The sequence below is a fragment of the Mastigoproctus giganteus genome, chromosome 7, assembly GCF_048544385.1.
Source record: "Mastigoproctus giganteus isolate SK-2022 chromosome 7, ASM4854438v1, whole genome shotgun sequence".
NCBI classification, from domain to species: Eukaryota; Metazoa; Arthropoda; class Arachnida; order Uropygi; family Thelyphonidae; genus Mastigoproctus; species Mastigoproctus giganteus.
This window is the reverse complement of record NC_143581.1, coordinates 226,756,737-226,770,400: the sequence shown is the minus strand read 5'-3', so window position 1 is coordinate 226,770,400 and position 13,664 is coordinate 226,756,737.

Here is a 13,664-nt window from a genome sequence, read left to right as displayed (position 1 = left end):
TGTGTGTGTTGTCCACAGAGTAGTTCGCTGTGGTGTTATCTATGTCAGGCCACTTTGCCATTCCATCAGGGAGCAGCTATCTCCTGGAAAAAAAATAATAATAATAAATAAAATAACATAAACAAATAAAATAAAACGTTTTTTTTTAAAAATTTATTTATATTAATAATAATATAAATAAATAAATAAAAAATAAATAATATTCACTAGGGGGATTCGCCCCCTGCTCGCTGTACTTGCTTCTTTTGATAAAATAAAATAAAATACTTACAGAAGCTTTCGACACTGTGTGTGTGTCTCTTCCTCAGCTATGAATACATAAATACGTTACATATGGAAATAAAGAATGGTACCGCATGTCATGCTAGATAAACAAAGCGCGTGCACGAAGTTTATCTAGCATGGTCATGCTAAAACAGAAGTTTATTTTCCACAATAAAACAAGCTTCTGTTACGTATTTTAGTATTGTGTACGGTATTACCACGTAACCCGCATCCCTCTTCTCCCATTGGTTGAATAAAAATCACTAGGAAGAAAATTATTTTAATTTTCCTCCTACAGAAAGAAAAGAATTAAAATTAAAATAAAAACCCAAACTATGGGTTTGAAAAAAAAAAAAAAAAAACACAAACTATGGGTTTGAAAAAAAAAAAAAAAAAAAACACAAACTATGGGTTTGAAAAAAAAAAAAAAAAAAAAAAAAACACAAACTATGGGTGAGAAGAAAAAATAAACCCAACCTGTGAGGGAAAGAGAAAAAAAAAAAAAAAGAGCTAGATATTACAAAGCGGCTTGCAGTCTTCTTTTCCTAAATACACTAAGGTAAAAATGTTGAAAGGCATTAAATTTATCTCTATCTGAGAGAAACAGGTGTAATGCACTAACATTACTTATTAAAACTGTTTGAAACAACAGACTTTTCTTCAGTATGCAGGTTACATTCTAATAATACAGTACATGTTTCCAATCTTCTTCAATTCCACAAATACAAAAACTATCTGTCGCTATACCCAGCTGAAACAGTTTTGCATTTAATGATCGATGCCCTGTCAATATAAAAGAAGCCGTCATAGCTGAGAAAAACCAATCTAATTTTTTGTTTAACCACTGGCAGTTTAAAACATCCTCCATATTATTATTTAATATTTATTAATTAAAGCGGTCCCAGCCAACCAATGGCAACCCCGCTGTCAGATATAATTTAGCAGTACTCTTATATACTCCCTCTCGTGTTTGCCCAAGTACAGGGAGGGAAAAACTGCCATGACCAAAAAAGATTGATATGAACAATTGAGAATAATCAAATTATATAAAAAATAAATATACATAATAATTATATTATAATTAAATTTCAGACAAAGACCAAACTTCATTGGAAAGAGCTGCATCTGTTGGAAAGCCAGCAGCGCAAGGAGCTGCCGAGAATAGAAATGCCAGCACAAGGAGCTGGAGTTGCAGTGGATAGAGCAGACTCATGCCTCCACCAAAGCAAAGCCTTTAAGAACGATTTCACAGACTTTAGGTAATTCGGCACTACACCATACCGCATTACAAATCCAAAGCTTCCAGATGCAGAAGAGTCTTCCGCCTAAGAAATATTCCAGTTGCAAAGGCTTGGAAAGCCAAGAAGTTCTCCTGTTTATCAAATAGAATTGTCTGGCAGCCTTCTGCCATAAGACTGAGATTACTAACCCGAGATACCAATTCAATTCGTAGATCGCAGTACTCCTCACAGTTGTACATAATATGATCCCATGATTCTCTTTCGCCACAATGGCAACTAGATCTTTCAGTGATTCCTAAATCATGCAACTTTGCATTAATCGAACCATGACCAGTCAATAAGAACATAGCTCGTAAGTTTGGTGCAAACCATTTGAATTTTATCGAGGTTGCATTTCTTAATGGAGGAAAACATCTTCCATAGTCAATTTCTTTTTAGTTCATGTAAACAAGGTACTTAATCTCGCCTCCTGAAAGCAGCCACCGTAATCAGATAAGGCACCCGCACCTTGATGGTTATTCCAGGGTAGCAGGTGGCTACTTTCACTAGCGAGAGCAACTCCCGCTTGTTCAAATAGGAAATAAACTAAAAGGCAACGTACTACAGCAGTGACCTTCTAAAGGTACAGTTTGTTAAATTATTAACAACTTTTTTCGCTTTAAATGATTGAGGAGGCTATCACTCTACGACAGCGCTATTTGAGTATCAACTTTCATTATACACACAAACATTCTGTTATGAATTTTCATTTCTTGCCCTTCAGCAGTTAAAAATTGAACTTGTTCTGGACGCACCCCCTCTATTTGAAATGACATAACCGTAACAGAGAGCAAACAAAAAGGTCTTTTTATGACTTAGTCCTAGTGTGTCGACCTATTGGTTTAACAGAGCACATATAAAAACATTATTTTAATTTGAAAGGAATGAAAAGAGCTGTAATGTAACTCAACTCAGAAATTTTCACACAAATGTAGTGTTACCAGCAATGGCAATAAAAAAAAAAAAAAAAAAAAAAAGATTATTTATCAGTCAATTGCTACGTAACATTTTTATGGATTTGGAAACCTATTTACACTAAATAGTCGTTTTGATTTTCGCTAGACTAAAAACCAGAGTTTACAGGAGAAAAAAACATTGCTACCCTCGCCTGAGACTGACTAACTCAGCCACTTTCTGAAACAGGCCCATAACAATTCCTCGCGTTACTAACTGGATTCGAACTGAGGTCTTTTCCACCCGGTGTAGGGAGGGCAGTGATTATACTAATAGTGATACCCACGAGGGAAGCAAAACAAACAACTTGTGATTACTTTTTTAAACAATTTGTAGTGCAAGGCCACCTTTGGAAAACACCATTCGAGCACAGTAAAATTCAGGTGCAGTAAAAGTAATTTTTCACGGTTAGGAGTGTCTTATCTGTGCTGGTTAAGTTGGCTCACTGATAACAAGGTTTCTTGATTGTAAAATATAATCTGAAAGTAGTGATCTTCAACCTCAATGAGCCTTGCAATCTCGTACCTGGCGCTCATCATACAAGTACAACGACAGGAATTTATTATTTTCTGTTGCTCCTTATCCGGTTTTCAAACAATTTCACCGTTTTACTTTTAGGAAAAATGAGTGTAAAGTCGCCACTGATAAAAAGTAAACCAAATGGTGGAGGATACGGTTGTATGGATTACGAAAACTTAGCCCAGGACTCACCAAGGTAGGGACAAACTTGCGCAGTTCATGAACAGAAAATTAGATAAGATTAATAAAAACTATTTAAAATTTGAATGATTTGTATGTGAAATGATTACAGTGAAAGAAAAAAAAATGACATGGAGACGGAGTGTTAAGATGGGCCTTGAAGCAATCCTATTTAGGTCGTCAGCTCTCGGGGCGCAGGATTAATAGTATTAATGGGATATTTTCATTATCTAGGTTTTAGTAAAGCTTTTGATTCGATTCTTCGTGAGAGGCTATTGTACCTACTGGAGCATCCTGGGATTACGGTAAGATTCTCAACTGGATCAGGGCTGGCTAAGTTAAAGGAGACAGAGGTTGGTATTTTATTTACTTATATACAGCTACAAAACAGCAAACAAATGCCTTAGTGTGCAGCAACAAAAATAAAGTTACATAGCTCCAAAGCAGAGACTTGAAATACAAATTTCATCAGGTAAAAAAAAAAAAAAAAAAAGTACGTAAATGAAGAAATAAATTCTGTAGCAGGTACATAATGTGTCCTGCCGCTAGCATATTTAACGTGTTTTACATTTAATAGCATTACATAAATAACTAAATAAAATCAAAGCTACTCGTATTTGCAACTCTCGGAAATAAAATACTCAAATATGAATTGTTTTTTCATAGTCATATTTGCATAGATACTTATACACAATGCTAAATAAATGAAGACCGCAAGTCATTGACTCGCATTATGAATGACCCCAATGAATGAAAGTTGCAGACTAAACACGAGAAGCTGGAGCTGTAAAAAATAAATAAAGAAAAAAGTTGGTAAATGTTTTATATTTGTTTGTGCTTATCCAGTATATTGTAAATAATGAAAGATCGGCTTACGCTGAAAGGAGTTACCAAAATATTGATTGACATACATATTAAACAAATCTAATAGTGAATAGCTCGAATCAATGTTTATATTGCATTTCTTACAAGCATTAACCTCCTGTTATCTTTTTTTCATACGAGCTGTGGCCTTTCAATATACTATTATCATGGTTCTTGTCAAGGTCACCTAGAATTATTTTTCACATCATCACAGATACCGGGATGGCCTTTTAATCACACCGATAACACAAGGTATACTCAATACCAGTCATTCAACTTTTAGGTTTAAGTTAGATCAAATAACTTTTAAGAATAAATTTTCTGTTCAAATAGCAAGGTAGCAAGGTTTTATTTTGATGGGACATATGTGCTGCCATCTACTGGACACATTATATTTGTAGTATTTTACTGTAATATAGCAGTACAGTATTAAAAAAAAAAATCATAGGAAATTACTGGCATCAGATTCATCACAGAACATGGAAAATTACTTTAAAAATTGAATATGTAGAATAATTCTATTAATTTCGTTTTTCAGGGGTGAATTTTTTATTTTATTTAGATGACATCATTACCAAATGTCTAACACAGCAAGTACAGGAAGAATCCAAAATAAAGAAAAAATATTGCACATAAGTAATATTAATTAAAAGTGCTGATTTAATTAAGCAAGATCTTGATGATAAAAAATCATTTGCTACTTAGAAGCTTGTTTATTAATAATTAAAAAAAAACCACTAGTAACAGTAAATAATCCCCTGGCATTTTCTGCCATGAAAGGAATTTGTCATTTACCTATATTTTATATTTGGTAGGACAAATAAAGATTTATTTATTTATTTATAAAATATAAACCTAGATCACTTTTACGAAATTGCAAAGATGTGGATATGAGTTGAATCTTACGTAGGGCAGGTCCTGAATGTTAGTTTAACTCTGCCGGGAACTCTGTAAAATGGCCAGATATGTTTGTGCTCACAAAGATATGGACTCGGCTTAATATTACTTATTTACCAAACGTTTACTGAAACTTCAATTTAAGCATTTTAATCATGAGTTTAATTAATTTCTATTGTCAAAAACCGCCTCACTCTTTGTAGGCCTGATAATGATATTTAATGTAATCTCGAAACATTGCTAATTTCTATTAAGTACATGTATTTTCAATAACTTCTTAATCAAAACACGTTGGTAGTGTTTTTTTTATCTTATATTATATCCTTAAGATGAATAACCTGTTGACGTTTCTTACTAAAATTATTAGATATTATTGCATTTTTGAACCACTTCAAGCTGGGTTTGCTAACTATTAATTAATCACAATTTTCATTTAAAAAATCAGTCTTAAATTTAAAAATTCACAAATGTAAAAAATACAGCTGATCCCAACATTGCAGGGACCAGTTACCATATGTACCTTACCGATTAGTGGGATTAAGAAATACCAACTGTGCTACCCACGAAGGCTCTCTTAGTTAAGAAGCACACATAAAATCTAAGACAGTGCACCCAGTTGACATGGTGCAGTCAGTTTGCAGCCATTACAATATGCAGTCAGTTTGCAGCCATTACAATATGCAGTCAGTTTGGTGTGACGTAAGCACTGGGAAAGCAAAAATGAGAGTAGGAGTGTGTTACAGGCCTAATGACTGTGATGTTACAAGATTGAGGTTTATGGAAAAACTTTCGAGCCTACAGGCAAGTAAGGCTCATGGGGTTGATGGCATTTACCCTATAATCTTAAGGGAGGCGGCAAGTGAATGCATCGAACCATTGAGGCTAATTATGAGAGCATCAATGGATTCGGGAGTGATTCCGTTGGATTGGAAAAGTGCCAATGTATCTCCAATACATAAGGGCGGTTCTAAGAGTGAAGTGGGAAATTACCGGCCGGTTAGTCTAACTTCAGTAGTAGGGAAAATCATGGAGACTATGATCAAGGATGGAATTCCGGATCATTTAGATAGAAATGGAATTCTGAAGGATACTCAGCATGGTTTTGTAAAGGGAAAATCATGTTTAACTAATCTGGTTAGCTATTTTGACAGGGTCACTCAAGAGCTGAACTTAGGGAATAATTTCGACGTTGTTTATTTGGATTTCGGCAATGCATTTGACTCAGTCCCACATGAGCGGTTACTTTATAAGCTGGAACAGGTTGGAATCACGGAGAAAATCCTTAGATGGATAGCATGGTGGCTTCAGGGCAGGAGGCAGAGGGCTGTAATAAATGGTTATTCCTCAGATTGGGTTGATGTAAGAAGTGGGGTTCCCCAAGGATCAGTATTAGGACCACTGTTGTTTTTGATTTTCATAAATGACATCGATGAAGGGATAGAGGGCGTGATGCCTAAATTTGGAGATGATATAAAATTGGTAGAGTAGTTAGTGATTGCCGCCAAGCAGAGCGTCTTCAGAATGACCTAGATAGACTTCAGAAATGGGCAGAAAAATGGCAGCTATTCTTTAATCCAGCAAAGTGTAAGGTATGCACCTGGGGAACAGTAACCCCAAAATAATTTATACACTTGGCGGAGTTGAACTAAAGCCGGTAGCGGAGGAAAGGGACTTGGATATTACGATACGGTCAGATATGAAGTTTTCCGAGCATTGTAGACTGGTTGCTAGGAGGATGTCTGCGTGGGTAGCACAGTGGTACCGTCACCGTCCTCCCCACACCGGGTGGAAAAGGCCCGGTTCCAATCCCGTCAATGACGGGAGGAACTTTAGTGGGCTTTTTTCACTCAGTGGCTGAGTTAATCGGTCTCAGGCGTAGATAGCAAGGTTTTTTCCCTCAGAAACTGGGGTTTTTTCGTCCAGCAAAACAGGCAAATCGACCAGAGAACACACGCAATTTACAGACACGAATACGGGTTAATGTATTTAATTACGGGAAACCCTAAAATAATAATTTGGTTGCTAGGAGTTCCGATAGTGTCCTATCAATGATTAGTCGAACAATCGCTAGTTGAGATAAGGACGTCATAATCCCATTATTCTGTATAAGGCTGTTGTGTTCAAGTATGGAACAATGTCACCTAAAGAAAGACATTGTTCTTCTTGAAATGGTCCAGAGACGGGTAATTTGCTTGGCGAGATCGGTAAAAGGGCGTCCATATGAGGAAAGACTTCGAATATGTGGGTTACAGAGCTTGGAAACTGGGCACCTTAGAGGGCACTTGATTGAGGTGCTTAAGGCTCTGAGAGGCATAAGCAAAATGAATGAGGACGAAATTTTCAAGGTTATAAAGGATTCTAGAACTAGGAGGCCATTATTTCAAGTTACGGGAGGGAGTTGTTTAGACTGTATTGCAGGAAGTTTTATTTTAGCCAGCGAGTTATAAATTACTGGAATAAGTTACCTACATGGGTGGTAGAGGGTGACAGTCTGGGGAATTTCGAAGGTCAGCTGGATAATTACCTAAGGGAGGAGGGAAATGCATAGGTTGTCTATTTCCTTTTCTCTTATAAATTTTTATTATTTTTTTTTAATTTTATTTTCTTATTAATTTCTTTTTATTCTTATTATTTTATTTTATTAATTTCTTGTTATTTTATTTCATTATTATTTATTTATTATTATTTTTTTTGGCTGGTGCAGCATACGCAATAGACTTCCTTGCACCGTGCGGCCATTACTAATACTAATTTTTCTTTTTTTTTTTTTTGTCCTCGCCTTGTTCCCATTATACATATGAGGTCAGCGTTTTTACTGTTTTGGCATGGAATTTTTACGGCCGGATGCCCTTCCCGACACCATCCCTCACTCTTTATCCGGGCTGGGGATATACGGTGGTCATTCCCTGACCTTCAGCATCCTCCGTATTTGGTAGTCACGGGCTCGAACCCCGGTTTAATCAGGAAGCATGTGCTACGCACTGCTGCTCCTGCCCACCTGGCTACAGAGGCGCCAGTACTAATACTAATACTAATACGCACAATGAAAATCTGTACAGATAAACAGATTGGCCCAGTAAATCAGAATGTCTTATACTGGGGACTTGAACTTTCCAAATATTGACTGGAACTTGCGGGTTGGTCTCTTACACGCTAACAAGAATTTCGTGGATTTATTGGATGACTATTTTCTACAGCAGCATGTTAAACAGACAACAAGACAGAGTAATACCCGTGATTTGGTTATCAGCAGTGATAATTCATGTATTAAGAATCAGCATATAAAAGACCCAACAGGTGGCAGTGATCACAGTGTGCTGAAGTGGGATTTACTTACGGATGTAACTACCATCAAGGGTAAAGGGAAGGAGATTTTCGTAAGTAAAAGTGACTACAGTAGTCTCAGACAGTTTTTAAATTCTATACAGTGAGACCAACTGATGATGTTACCATCAGCAATTTCTAAATGGGAAGCATTCAAGGAAATAATCATAGAAGCTACTAGGCTTTTCATGCCAGTTAAGAATACTGTTCAAGACTTAGACCAAAATGGATACCTGAAGAAATCATGAGACTCCTGGCAGAGAAGAAAAATACATGGGATGCAAATAAATTATCATGAAACGAAGAAGACTGTGGCTGATATAAACTAGTCTGTAATCAAGTCATAAAGGAGATTCAGCATGTTAAGGCAGATTACGATAAATTTTTGTGAAAGGATGCAAAGAAAAACGGCAAAGGCTTCTTTATTTATGTAAACACTAGATGGAAGAGTATGAATCACATTGGTGCACTTCATATCGCTGGATGAAATGTTGATGATCCTGCTCAGGATGCTGGCAAAACGAATATCACACACACACACACACACACACACACACACACACACACACACACACACACACACACACACACACACACACACACACACACACACACACTCTCTCTCTCTCTCTCTCTCTCTCTCTCTCTCTCTCTAGTCTCAACAAGAGGAAGAATTCGAAGAAATGGCAAGAGGAAGAATGTGCCATTCACATTCAACTTCCTCAACCAATTGAAAGTCTTAAACACCTCAATCAGAACACTCGGCAGGTGCCTAGTCTCCAGACTGCAACTTGCTGCACTGAAGCCTTTCTAGATAAGAGCACCCTTTTGTCCCCTTCACCAATCTGATTGTTGCTCTTCTCTGCAGCCGTTCCAGCAGCTCAACATCCTTCCTAAAGTGAGGCCACTAGACCTGTATACAGTACTCTAAATACGGCCTAACCATGGCCTTGTAAAAAGGTAAAAACATGTCCTTAAACCTACTAGCAAATTTTCTTATATCACTGAGGTCCCATGAGCTGTCCTGGAAGCACGTCTGCACTGCTCAGATAATTTCATATCTGACTTCACAATTACCCCATGTCTTCTTCATTTTATACTACCCTGAGTGTAGTTCCACACAGTTGATAAGTTACTCTGGGATTATTGCTACCCAGTAGAAATGCAGGCAGTTAAAATGCAGTACCTTGCATTTCAACTGCCATTTGTGAACCTACAGTCCTAATATTTTTTTTAAAACCAGTTGCAGTAGCATGCCGTTACAACTGCCGTTAACCTCCATGCCCTCCTTTTGCAAACTTTGACATTAAGTGCGATATACATTCATCCATATCATAAATAAATTTTGAAAAAAACAATCGGCCCAGCGCTGAACCCCAGGGACCTCCACTGATAACATTAGTCCACGAAGAGCAGTGTCATTGATAACCACTCTTTGTCTTCTTTCGCTTAACTATCCTTTTATCCCTAGCAGTAACCTTCCCTATTAATTTTCCATGTCGGTAATTACCCACATCGCCTTTTGATCCCCTTTATGAATTTGGGATACATTCGCACAGCTTCAGTCCATAGAGACCTCCCCTGAATCCAAAGATGCTCTCATAATTATGGCTAAGGGTTTGCTTACCTCCTTTGCTGACTCCCTTAATATAATTGAATATATTCTATCCACCCTAGGTGCCTTTTTTAATGTCCAATTTCAATAATTTCTCCTCCACTTTCCTTCCAGTTATCAACTGAAAGGAAAGTGGAGGAGAAAGTCATTTAGCTACTCATTAGAGTTTAATAAACTTCTGACATCACTTTAAGAATTCCTAATGTATGAATGTAGATGCAAAATACCTATTCAGTTTGTCCGTAACTTAAGCAGGGTCATCAGCAGTTAATGCACAGATATCTCAAGTGGCCCAATGTGATTCAATCCTTTCCTTCTACTATTATTATAAGCGTAGGAGTTTTTGCTGTTTTGGTGTCAAATCCAGAGGCAAATCGCCTCTGGATTTGATTACAGAATAATTTATATCTACCATAGGCCTCTGTATCACGTGATAATTTATAATCGTCCCGTGCAGTTTTCTTCTCTGCCATGTGTCTCAATAGTTCATCTGACATCCATTTAGGTTTAAGCCTTGAATAGCACAGTATTTCTTCGATTGTATGAAAAGCCTAGTAGCTTCTTTGGTTACTTCTCTGAATGCTTTCCATTTAGAAATTCCTGTCAGTAACATCATCAGTTTGTCCAACAGCACACAATTAAAAAAGCCCAATTATATATTGCAATATTTCAGTGGTCTGTTCAAAAACTCTGCAAGGGAATTCCATTGTCTGGGCGTATGATAATCGAGAAAGCCATTGAGATGAATAAAAAGCTTGATGGAGTACCTTCATTCAAGTGAAGCAATAGTCAGGCCACACCTTGAGTACTGCGTACAAGTCTGGAGGCCTCATTTTATGAAGGATTTAGAGTTGCTAGAACGAGTACAGAGAAGGACAACAAAATTGGTGAGAAGAACAAAGGGGGTGCCCTTACCAAGAGAGGCTTAAGTTCTGCAAGTTGCAGCATCTGGAAACTAGGCACCTGCGAGGTCATCTGATTGAAGTGTATACGGCCTTGAATGGTTTGAGCAGGCTCAATGCTGATGGGATACTTCTGCTTGCTCAGATTAAGAACCTGAGGGAGCATAGATTCAAATTGAGGAAAGACAGTTGTAGAATAGATGTGCGGAAATTTGCCTTTACCAGCGGGTGGTTGATTTCTGGAAGAGATTTCCATCTGTTTTTGTGGAAGTTGATAGCTTTAATAAATTTAAGACTGAACTAGACAAACATTTGAAGTGACCGGATGGGTGAAACAGGAAGGGTTTTTTTTTTTTTTTTTTTTTCTTTTTGGCTGATGCTGATGCTCCATAAACTTGCTTTCTTGCATCATATGCCTCAACTAATGCAAATATATGCACAAATTTAAGTTCGGTGGCGGTATTCGACAGTTTTAGATTCAGGAAGAGAAGCTAAGTGCATATAGGCCGCAATTTCTGCCTTCTGCGACGAATTAAAGAAGAAAAAAGCCTAACGACTGTTTAGAGATTAAGTATACAACTGCGACGAGATTAGTATTAATTGGAAGGCACTTCCTGGAAAAGCTTTGGCCTCAAAGACAGAAAATAAAGCTTTGGGATGTGGGACAAAAAGATCGCATAACCGTATTGGTGTGTTCCAAAGCCAGTGGTAGCCACAAATTCCCGTTACTTGTTATTGGTTAGGCTGTAAAGCCTAGATCTTTTAAATACGTTAATGTAAATGCATTGCCACTTAAATATGTCGCACAATAAAACGCGTGGATGAGCCAAGACATATTTCAAGATTGGTTCCATAAGGCATTTGTACCAAGCGTAAGGTCACATCTGGTATCGAAAGGTTTGCCACAGGAAGCAGTGCTACTGATGGACAATGCACCCACTCATCACATATGTGATTTAAAGAGCTAGGATAACAAAATAAAGTGGCACTTTCTGAGTGCGAGTACTACGTCTTTCATTCAATCGATGGGCCAAGGAGTTATTGAAAGTCGTTATCGCAAAAGGTCCACACAGAAACTTATTTGGACAGAAAATGAATTAGGTGTAAAAGAGTTTTGGAAGAGCTATACCATAAAAGATACGATACCATTTGCTACCTTGCTGTATCTTGGAATGATCTTCGAATTGAAATCTTACAAAGATGCTGGAACAAACTGTGGCCTCTAACAATATCAGCTGCCACCGAAACCGATATGGAATGTATTTCAAAAGAAGCCGAATTCTAACAGCTACGTTCGATTGGTCCTTGTTTTGAAAACACCGATAGGGGAAATAAACGATTGGCTGAATTTAGGCAGGATGGATGTGGGCTGCGAAATTTTAGACGATGACAAAATGTGATAAATGTGGATGATTGCGAGACTGAGGAAGAGGAGAAAACTGAACAATAATTAGCCACAGTGAAGCTGAAGTTATGCTGTCAAAGTGCATCGAATGGTTCGAAATTCAAGAAAAAACGGACGCGATCCAAGTGTTACTTTTCCATAAAATTAGTAACATCGCTACCTAAAAGACTCGAGGAATATTGCAGAAACGTAAAATTACGGACTTTTGTCTATGTGGTTCAGCATTCACACATCTTTCTAATTCGTCTACAGTGGTTCTGTTGGCACAGAGCGTAGCTCCCCGCTGGCTAGCCAAGCACTGGTACATTTTCCTCACAAAAAAAATTAAAAAAATAAATAAATAATAAAAAATAATAATAATAAAAAATAAAATAAATAATAAATAAATAAACTTGTATAAAAATGTAAGGTAGTTCTCCATAAAACGATTTTTTCTGAGGCAGGCAGCAAAACTACAGTTAGAATTCAGCATGGAAAATTGTTAAGTTAAGGACGATCCCAGGTAAGAGCCATAGTCCTTTATGATCATAATGTTTTTTTTTTTTTTTTTTTACTATTACATGGCAATTAAAACTTAATGATTCCCTGGTTTTAGATTCCTCCTTTAAATTTTTTAGCATTCCATTTAGAAATTTTGGGATCGTCATTGTCAGAGACTCATTTTCAAATTTGCATGACCTAGACGAATATTCGAATACGGAGAGCCCAAGGAGGCGAGTACGGAAGAAACTATTTAAAATATGCTGCTTGATAAAATTAACAGAACAAAATATTTTTTATTAATATTTTATTGTGAACAGTCACCGAAGGCGAAACGAATATTTGCTATAAAGGAATCCTGACATGCAAATTCCGAGTGTACAACAGAAATCGATTTACCACATTAGAGAGCTGCACATTATGCAAATTATTCATGCCTATAAAAACACAAGTTGCGACTACATCACTTCCTTCCGTTTTTGCTTGCTCGGTGGGATAGCCACATCTCCATTGCTTGGGATGGCAAGTCATGATCGTTTAGATGATTCTTTGAGATGACGGGCCGTTGGACGACTTAAAGCCGGGCAGTCGCAAGCGAAGGTGGCACGTTGGCTTAGTGTTTCACGCAGTGTCGTCTTGGGACTATGGAAAAGACAGGAACTATTACACGAAGAGCTTGCCAAGGTCGCCCGAGTGCTATGTCAACCAGAACACTACGATGTCCTCTCATGAACAGTCTCTTGGGATTGCTGCGATCACAGATGAAATCATTTCCAACTGGACTGTGTTAAGAAGGCTCAATTCAAGTGAACTCGACACAAGGAAGCCAGTGGTTTGTATCCCATTAACTCCTTGTCGGCGTATAGGGCAAACCCTGGAGACGGCCATACATACACAAATACTTAAAATCTCATTAACGCCAAACCACAGCAGAGTTCGTCAAAACCGGTGCCATGAACATGTGACTTGGAGTCCTAACA